Source organism: Tamandua tetradactyla, chromosome 5 (genome assembly GCF_023851605.1).
Source record: "Tamandua tetradactyla isolate mTamTet1 chromosome 5, mTamTet1.pri, whole genome shotgun sequence".
Taxonomy (NCBI): Eukaryota; Metazoa; Chordata; class Mammalia; order Pilosa; family Myrmecophagidae; genus Tamandua; species Tamandua tetradactyla.
In genome coordinates, this window is record NC_135331.1 from 79,663,594 (window position 1) to 79,674,016 (window position 10,423).

Below are 10,423 nucleotides of genomic sequence, written 5' to 3' on the forward strand. Positions count from 1 at the left end.
TTTTTAGTTGTCCTCTGTGAAATGACATTTCCTTAGGTAAATGCTGTCATTTAAATTATTTTTTTAAATGAAAAACAATAATGTCATAGAAAATAGAGACAAGAAAAAAATTACCTATGATCTCACTCCCCTAACAGAACTGTTGCCATATTGGTATATTTCCCTCTATTTTTTTTCTATGGGATATTTTTATCAGAGTTATATAAATATTGTACTTAAAATTTTACATATGACTTTTCAACCTTAGTATTGCATCAGAACTAATTTCTCTTGGTGCTTAATCTCTGTAAGCATCATTTTTCTAGCTGTATAATATGGTATTAAATAAAGTATTTAATTACCTAGTGTTGGATATTTGGTTTTCATTTAAAAATTTTAAAGTATTACTGTAGTGATAACTGTCAGGCATTTAATCTTTCCTATACATCACTATAGTAACCATTTAATCTTATTTTATTTTTTGCTATTGTAAATTTGCTGCAGTGAATATCCTGATAGACTCATTTCATGTAATAATTGTTCATTTCCTTAGGATGTCCTCCTAGAAATGACACTTACAGATTAATAACAGTGAGCATGATTCTAAGATTTAAATGAAGGAATGTTTCTTGGAGGAAATTACTCAGGATTAAAATTGCAATTAAAATGTGAATTATGGTCTGGGAGATAAGAAGAAATCCTAAATGAAGGAAATAGCATGTTAAAAGCAAATGTAAATAGGATCCTTTTTTTAATGCCATTTTATTGAGATATATTCATACACTGTACAAGCCATCTGAAGTATACAATAGGAGGCTCACAGTATCATCACACAGTGATGTGATGCATTGCATATACACAATGAGTCCTGTTAACAGTGATTAGCTTGGTTGGAGCCAATGGTTATAAAGGAGATGGAGAGAAAAAACTGGACATATCAAAGAGGATCTCACCAATAAGGAGTAAGGACAGAAGAGTGTGCAGGTATGAAATTCCAAACTGAAATGTTTAGATTTATTTTACTATACATAACAGCTTTTTTTATTGTCACAATTAATGCTGTGTAACAAACCACCCCAAACCTTAGTTGCTTAAAATAATAACCATATAATTATTTCACAATTCTTCAGGTTGGTTATCTAGTCTTTATTTAACTGGGCAGTTCCTCTGGTCTCAGCAGGGCTTTCTTGTACACTTGTGATCAGCTGTCAGTTAGCTTTGTTTATTTTGTTTAGGCTCGTTAACGTGTCAAGGACTTTGACTAGGACAACTGGACTGAGTCCATGTGCTCTCATCCACTGGGCTTGGTCATAAAAGAGCAAGAGGAAATGTGCAAGTTCTTTTGAGATCTTAGTTTAGGACAGGCACAAGATCACTTCTGCTGCATCCTATTGACCAAAGTAAATCACTCAATCAGCCTTGATTCAAGGGGTGGGACCAAATGGACTATACCTTTTAGATTTCACCTTTGCAGGAGGACCTGCAAAGTCATATTGCAAAGGGGCATGGATAGGGAGAGATGTAATTGTTACCATTTTGCAAACAATCTACCATACTATGCAATAAGGAACAATAAATTCTTGAGCCAGGAGTTAAGAAGACAAGATAAAGACAACTGACCTAAGTTGTCAACTGTGAGAAGGATGAATGTTGAATGAATGAAGAAGACTCGTGATATTAGAACAAAGATTAAAGATTAAGAAGTTTAGTAATCATTATCAGTATCATCATCATCATCATCATGTAACAGATAAAGTCCAGTCTGCATAGAAAGTCCACTCCAACTCTGGTAAAAGAGAGGATGCTTACCCTTCTCTGAAGAGTTTCTGCTCTTGGGAACATAAGGCACAGCTGAGTGCAGAGATAAGGTAGATCATGTTAACTGAAATTCTTCATAGTAAACCTCACTTCTTTTCTCCACTCAGTTTCCAGAACATTGGCAGCAAAACTTATAGCTTAATGATATTGGAGAATCCCTTCCAGAGGCAACAGATGAGCAAAAGATCAGTAGGTCTTGACAATAACACAACCAGCCAATAGGCCCACTCCCCCATGCCCACTAGCTCTTCAATGCCGAATTTTCAAGTATGACTGGACCTGTGTGTAGGGGGTTCATGACTTTCTATAAGGACTCAGAGGATTCAAAAGCTCTTATGCTCACAGTTTGGTTTATTACAGCAAAAATAAAGCAAAATAATAGTAAAATAAGCAAAGGGAAAAGACACATTTGGTGAAGTTCAGAGGAAACCAGATGCAGGCTCTCAAGTGTCTCCTCCCGGTGAAGTTGCATGAAACACACTCAATCCCCCAGTGATGACATGTTGTGAGTTGCCAGCCAGGATAGCTCACTCAAGCATGGTATCTGAGGTTTGTCCTAGGGATCAGCACATAGTCACAGTACCTGTGTGCCTGACCAAGTTACTGAAGCTCCTGAACTATGGAGGGAGAGTAGGTGTTGGTCACCTGCTTCATTAGTACAAGCTACCTGGACAAACTGGTACAATGTGGCCCAAGGCCTCAGGCCTGCAAAACCACTCATCAGACAGAGCATTCCAGAAGTTCAGTTCCCCGAAGCCAAGAAGCAGTCCTGAAAATGTATGTTTCTTGGGATTATGCAGAGTCTAAATAACCCAGGCCTCTGAGTTAACATTTTCCTGCACAAAAACCAACTATAGTATAAGAAGTTTGAGGGAAACCTCTAAAATAATATACATGAATTAAACAAACAAATGAAATGAAGATACTGAGAGGAAACAGATAATGTGAGGGGTAGAAGAAACTTCAGAGGAGAAGACTATAGAAAAGAACTTTAACAGCCAAGGATCATTCTTATAAATTGATATGATAGCCAAGATAAAAAGAATTCTGGAAAAGGAGTGGAAAACCAAGTTAAAGAAACAATATCACAAGAGGGAAAACACAAGAGAAGAGATAGAAGTTTTGAGGATCAGTCCTGAGGAGCAGAGAAAATGGTATGAACAAACTATCAAAGAATGAATGAGATAAAATTTCTCAGAATTAAAGGACACAAGTTTCCAGAATGCAAGAGCCTGAGTACCTAGGAAAATAAATGGGGGGTGGGGGGGAGGTGAGGGAGAAAATAAAGCCCTATACACATTGAGATAGTCATAAAATTTTAGAACATCAGGGATAAAAAGATGATTCTAAGATTTCCAGGGGCTAAAAACAGTCATGTAAAAGGTCTGAGATTTAGAACAGCAGCAAACTTCTCAAAAACTAACTAGAAGCTAGAAGTCAGTGGGGAAATACCTTTGAATTCTGATGGAATATAATTTCCATCCAGAATATTTTTCTAGATTGGATATAAGGGTAGAATAAAGATATTTTAGATATATAAGATCTAAAAAAAAAATGATCTTCCATGAGATTCTTTCTAATGAGATTATGGAATTTGTGTTTTACCAAACGGTAGTAATAAACCAAGAGAGAGGAAGGTAAGGGATCCAAGAAAAAACAGAAAGAAGCAAATAGAGAGTCCTGTGATGAATGTGAAGCACCTGTCCGAGGTGTGTGGCTTCATAGCAACTAGCAGAGGAAAGGAAAAGGATGGGAGCTCCAGGATAAATGGGAAAAAATGTAATTGATTAAAGGAATGCCCGATGAGTTTGACCATATTACAAGGAGCTTTACAATTTTGGGGGGAAATTTTGTGGATGAATCAGGAATAGGTACATAGAAAACCATAATTGAAAAAAAGATTACTAACCAAGTGAAAGGAAAACATTATAAAAAATATTTAATCATCATTCATCAAATATTTTCTGTCATAATAATGTAAATGGTTAAAAGTGATATGTGCTATAGAAATGAAGAATTAAGAAATACAGAAACATAGGAAAGAAATAAAGCAACCTACTCCCCTGTGGGGCAGTGGGGGATTTCATTTTTACTTATAACTTAAACTCAGAAATTAAATTCCTCAATAGTTCATCTTTTCATATTTCTAGATATTCCCATAGGATGACCTTTTCTTGGCTGCAACCTACAGTATCTGTATTTAGACATCCCTACAATTGATTAGGGCCCTGTTATGACAAGTTGGGTCCTATTATTAAAGCTTCTTAATTCATTCGTTTTCTCCTTTCCCCTACTGATTGGTTTAAAGCTTGTTTGTGTTCCATAAAGCTTTGCATGATGGAATGAGCAGGTCCCTGAGTCATCATGCTGGAACCCCCGTGGTCAGATGCCTTTAGTAACCCACCCTTCGACAGCCTCTTTGGGTGGGAATTTCTGTGGATCTAGTGCGTTTGAATTTTACTCTTTAGTTTTAGAGGTCAAGCTTATTTCCTAAGTGGGGAAGCAGATCTCAGTTTCAGGTTTTGTGCTGAGCACTAAGTGAACTTTGGCATGGGCTCCGACTCCCCTTAGCTGGCCCTGTGGTGGCCATTGCTCTTCCTGGTTCTAGTCCTCCTTCCTGATAGACTACAAAAAAAGTAAGAGGTTTTTACTGAATGTAAAGGAAGCCATACAAAATTTAAAATGAAAAAAGCTGTAAAAAGAAAATAAAATCCACTTGAAATTGCATTATCCAGTAATAACTATGGAATGACATTTTAATGCATATATATATAGATATCTGTAAATATTTGAGGTTACATAATACATACAATTTCGTAGCCTGATTTTTTTCACTTAATCCGAATGTTTTCCCATGTTATTAAGAATCCTTTGAAAACGTGATCTTTAACAGGCACATTACATTCTGTTATACTAACCCCAATTTAATAATTCTCCAGGTTTGGAACATTTATAATTATAATATGTAATAGTTGCAATGCTATCACGGCTCTAAAGGCTTTACATATATTAACTCCTTTAATTCTCACTATATACGTTTGAGATCCCCACTTTACAGATGGGAAAATCGACACAGGGGTAGGTAGGTTAATAACTGTGATGGTTGGGTTCTGGTGTCAACTTGGTCAAATGATGACGCTCAGTTGTCTGGTCAAGCAAGCACTGGCCTGACCATTGCTGCAAAGGTATCTCTTTTTTTTTTAAAAAACATGGGCAGGCACCAGAAATCGAACCCTGGTCCTCGGGCTTGGCAGGCAAGCATTCTTACCTGCTGAGCCACTGTGGCCCACCCTGCAAAGTTATTTCTTGGCTGGTTGATAAGTCATCAGTGAGTTGATTGCATCTGTGGCCGATTACAGCTGCAATCAACTAAGGCGTGTCTCCCACAACAAAATAATCCAATCAGATGAGGATTTTAAGGAATAAGAGAGATTCTTTCACTGCTTCTTCAGCTAGCGAGCTTCTGCTGTGGAGTTCATCCAGATCCTTTATCGGAGCCGCATCTTCACAGCCTGCCTTACGGATTTTGGACTCTTTCAATTCCCATGGCTGTGTGAGACACCTTTACAAACTTTATCTTTACAGATTCTCCTGTTGGTTCTGTTTCTCTAGAGAGCCCTGACTAATACAATAACCAAAGTCACAAACTGACTCCAGAACTTGTACTACTAACTGTTACCCGTTGTAATAAAAGAAAAAAGAAAAAAAGATATGTATCTACATGTGCTGGTTTGAAAGGATACATGGACCCTAGAAAAGCATGTTTTAATCAAAATCCCATTTCATAAAGGTAGAATAATCCCTATTCACTACTGTATGTTTGAAACTGTAATCAGATCATCTCCCTGGATTATGTGATTTAGTCAAGAGTGGTTGTTAAACTGGATTAGGTGATGTGTCTCCACCCATTTGGATGGGTCTTGATAAGTTTTTGGAGTCTTATAGAAGAGCAAACGTTTTGGAGAAAGAAGGAGATTCAGAGACAGTAGAAAAAGACGACATAACCATGAGAAGCAGAGAGCCCAAAAGCCAGCGACCTTCGGAGATGAAGAAGGAAAATGCCTCCTGGGGAGCTTCATGAAACAGGAAGTCAGGAGAGAAAGTAGCAGATGACATCTTGCTCACCATGTGCTCTTCCAGCCGAGAGAGAAACTGTGACTGTGTTCGCCATGTGCCTTTCCAAATGAGCGAGAAACCCTGAATATCACTGGCCTTCTTGAACCAAAGTATCTTTCCCTGTATGCCTTTGATTGGACATTTCTATAGACTTGTTTTAATTGGACATTTTCTCAGTCTTAGAACTGTAAACCAGCAACTTATTAAATTCCCCTTTTTAAGAGCCATTTTGATTCTGGTATATCTCATTCTGGCAGCTAGCAAACTAGAACACTACATTTCTGATAGTTTCTATCAGAAACTGGGGAACATTCCTGGAAGTGGAAAAATGGAGTCACAAGTTACAAACATTTCAAAAACTGGCATGTTGTCCACTTGTTCTCCAGAAAGTTCATACCAACACATGTTTATAATGGTACTGATACGAGCCTGTCTGCCCACTGATTCTCCAACAGTGTTTAATTTCTCTTTAATCGCCTTGAATTACGTACCTCTATGTGGTAGTTAGGTACAGGGGTCAACTTGGCCAGGTGAAGGTGCCTTGTTCTGTTGCTGTGGACATGAGCAATGGCATGTGAAGCTCATCTGTCACTGATTACATCTAGGGGGAGTGCCTGCTGCAATGATGTTTGATTTAATTGGCTGGATGCTTAAGTGAAAGAGCTCAACACAGCACAGCCCAGGCCTTTGGCGATGCAGGAAAGAATCACCCCTGGGAAAGTTGTTGGAACCCAGAAGCCTGGAGAGAAGGCCAGCAGAGATTACCTTGTGCCTTCTTGTGTAAGAGAACCTCAGATGAAAATTAACTGCCTTTCCTCTGAAGAACTATATACTTTTAACTAAATAAATCCCCTTTTATTAGAAGCCAATCCATCTCTGGTGTGGCAGCTTTGTCAAACTAAAACACCCCATGAGGGGGTCAAGATAGCAGAAGAATCTAGGGATTCCTTAAAAACAAAGGAAATGCCATTTAAAACAAATTTACAGAGGAGTGGAATAGTTTGTGTATATGTCTCAAATATTACTACATTTTTGTTTTATTGACTGATACATAAATGATCTTCCTTATGTCACTAAAACTATATATGTGAAATCACTAACACGTGAGTGTGTATTCAGATTGCTTGTATCCAACGTTTGGTGTCATTACAGCTGTTGGGGTACCTTTCAAACTTAGCCTTGTTTTGACAATTGCTGTCATGGGCAGTATTTATGGTATTCTCAAGCTTTCAGGCTGTGGGAAGTCCTTTTACGTTAGACTTAGACTACTCTTTGGATTTTAAGAAATAGCATCGTAAAAATAGATCCTGATCATAAGTGTTTTTACTTTGCATCAGCTTTATGTAATTAATGTGCATAAAGTGTTATACTGTATCTGCATTTCCAGGTAATGTTAACTTTGGGTAACCAGAATTTTTCTCTGTAATTTAATTTCCCTACTTCTAAGTTGAATTAAAGGAGTAGTAAGACTATCAACAGAATTCTACCCCCACTCCTTACCCCCCTTTTTTTTGAAAAGCTGAAGAAAATTCAGTGAAATGTCACAGAAAAGTTTAGTAATTTCTCAGTGATTTGACAATTTAATGAAAATCTGAATTATTCCTTGTGAGTGGATAAAAATTAATGACCCATCCTTCCCTGGCGCTCTGGATTAGTATTTTACTGTAACTCTTTTTTTTTTTTTTTTTAAAGAATCGTCATTGAATCAGTGTTTCCTCATGTCCAGTGTTTAAGGTTCTGTGTCTTTTAACTGCTGGTCTGGTTTTGACTTTGAAACATTTTAGATTCTAAGAAGGAGGCAGATAAGAGGCAGGGTAGAAAGAGTCCAGTAACCTGAAACAAATAAAACATGAACATTCTACTTCATAATGTCTTCAAGCCTCTGTTGCTTGTCATTTTTTTTAACTAATTAATTAATTTTAATTCTAAGTACTACTCTGGGTAGAAGCTTTGTCTTGAACACAATGCCATTGTTAATAGGGAATGCAATAACTGGAGCTGTGGTGAGAAAAAAAAAACGTGGGCTGAAGGATTTAAAGCAGACCACTGCAAGCCAAACGTTGCAATTATCTGCAGCTGAAAACAAGTAGCTTTTAATGTGTCCATTTGGCCAAGAAGAGAGGGGAGAATTATAGACCATTGCTCTTTCCTCTTTCACACTCACACTCTGTCATCTCCTTCTTTATATAGTTTATCATCCATAATTTCAGGATGTATTTTGCTTCTTTAAGCTATTTTATCTGTAAGCTTATGAGGTCACTCGTGTGTGAATTCCTTTGTTAGTCATCTCACCTTTTGCCTTGATGATAGAAAATTGATCAGGCCTAAAGTACAAGTTCAATAGACAACCCCCTTGGTCTTTTGTTTAGGAGAATAGCTACCATTGAAGTCCATGAGCAGGTTGCTATTAATATGACAGCCTGCTCTATCTCCCACTGTAATTTATAATGAAACACCTAATCTCCATTATTTTGATCCAAGCAGGCGATCCCATGAAAAAGTCTTTTCATCCAGTTCCCAATGGCTGTTACATGAGAAATGGCAAACCAATAATTTTTGTCAAGTTTTTTAAGCCAACAGAAATGCTTTTCCACTGCTACAGTTTCAAAAGGCACAGATAAAGCTCATTCACTGAGATGAATGAAAAAGCCATCTGGGGTTTTTCTTTTTGACTTCCTTTCCTTTTCTCCATCCTTGTAATCAAATTTGAGCAAAATCAAATGGGGCTTTCTATGAAAGTACCTTTTGTTGATCTGAACGAGCTGGTAATTTACAAAATACCCTTCCTTTGTGAGGAAGGCTAAAGAAAAAAAGAATCAGTAGCTTTTAAAGCTGGGCCTTAGTGGAACTCTAAATGCAATGAAAGCAGTCTGTGTTGAGATTGAAATGCATTTCAAAGCCAGGCCTGACTCAGAGTACAGGGAAGAACAGACCTATGTGCATTTTGTAGGAAGAAAAATGTGAACGTAGAAGGGAGAAGGGGAGAGAAACTAAGGGAAAATCTGGATTATACATTAAAGTAACCATTATTTTGGAGATGCATTCATCTTATTGAAATTGTGTACGTAACCAGTGATACAGAAGTTCATTCGGGTTGCTAAGCAATCTGAGCATTTACTTGAAAGTTTGGGGCTGTGTGGGTTTGTGGAGAAAGTCGGCCCGTGATGGGTGTGATGTTTTTCTCCAACTTTTTTTTTCTCTTTGCTTTGGGATGTTGTGGGAAGTACCTCAAGAAAACCTGAAGATGCTCATTTTTAGATTACTAATACTTGCTATGTTTCTTCCTTTTGCCTGCTAGATTTCCTCGTGGGAGTGATTCTTCTTCATCCCTTTGAATTAGGAAGGATGACATGGATGCCTTACAAACAGTAAGTAGTGTGTGATTTTTACTCATTACTGTTAACAGTTAACTGCAGTAGAACTGAAATTTATTTGGGGGAGTTTGGAATCATCATGTATGCCTGGAAGGAAACTAGCTTTTGTGCAGGATTTGCATTATTTGATGTTGATGATTTTTGGTTTGATTTCAGTTCTTATCACATATTATGAGAGTGATAATGGATGTATTTTATGCTACCTCTTTACCCTATATATTCTGTGATAGCTAAGCATTGTGTGGCATGTAGTATTGGCATTCTTAGCAGAACCATTTATAATAATGTAGAAATTGCAGGGAACTATCCTTGGGGGATGCTAAGTTTTCTTGTTTCATGCACTATACAATCCTTCTCACATATTTATAGTTTCGAGTCCTAGTAATTGTGTATTCTAAGGATCTTCCTATTTGTGTTTGAAATAAAATTCTGAAATCAATTATATGGTTGTTTCTTCAAAATAAATATCCAGAGAGAGGCAAGAATTAGTTTTGATATTATAAACCAAACAATTTTTAAGGAGGTTTAAGCTCTTTCACATAATTTCATCATCTATTATAACTCAAATAACAAAGCTTTATTAAGAGATATTTTGCTCCTTTGGAAAAGTAAAAAGTCTATTTTTTAGCTTTCTAAAAATAAGACAGATATTTGTTTTCTATATGTTTTATGATATTTTTATTAGAGTACATGCCACAAGAATTTTTAAAACCCAGCTGCAGCACTTGCATTCCTAAGCAACTGTGATGCCTGTTTTAAATGTGTAAATGCCTTGGTCAAAATAAGGCAGTGTGGACAGACCAGCTCTGACATTTCCCTGATGGCTTGCCCGGCATCTGCAGCGGTGTTGGCTCTGCCAAGACAACCCATGGAGGCAACCAGGGAAGCCCTTGTTTCTAAAGCTGAGAAACAAAGCTAGATGAAATGAACCAACACCCCTGGTGTTGGACCTTTAAAATGATCATCAGAATTGCTTAGAGATGCTGAAAAGGGGAGGGGGGTTCAGAAAACCTCACTAAGTTCTCTGTGAGAGCCAAGTTACTGCTCCTCATAGCAACTCTCAATTCCTGGAAGTTTGTGTTGAAAATGAAATCTGTTTCCTATGCATTAACAGCTTTAAGTCTCTTTTTCAACTT

General features: G+C 37.3%; 1 long non-coding RNA gene across 1 annotated transcript in view; it reads left to right on the forward strand.

Annotated features, from left to right (window-relative positions):
- Window positions 1-9,284, forward strand: part of LOC143682545 (uncharacterized) — a 196,610-nt gene extending 187,326 nt beyond the window's left edge. The window contains exon 5 of the long non-coding RNA XR_013175181.1: window positions 9,212-9,284. This is a non-coding gene — a long non-coding RNA (uncharacterized LOC143682545). The remainder of the gene's footprint in view (window positions 1-9,211) is intronic.
- The last annotated feature ends 1,139 nt before the right edge of the window (window positions 9,285-10,423 follow it).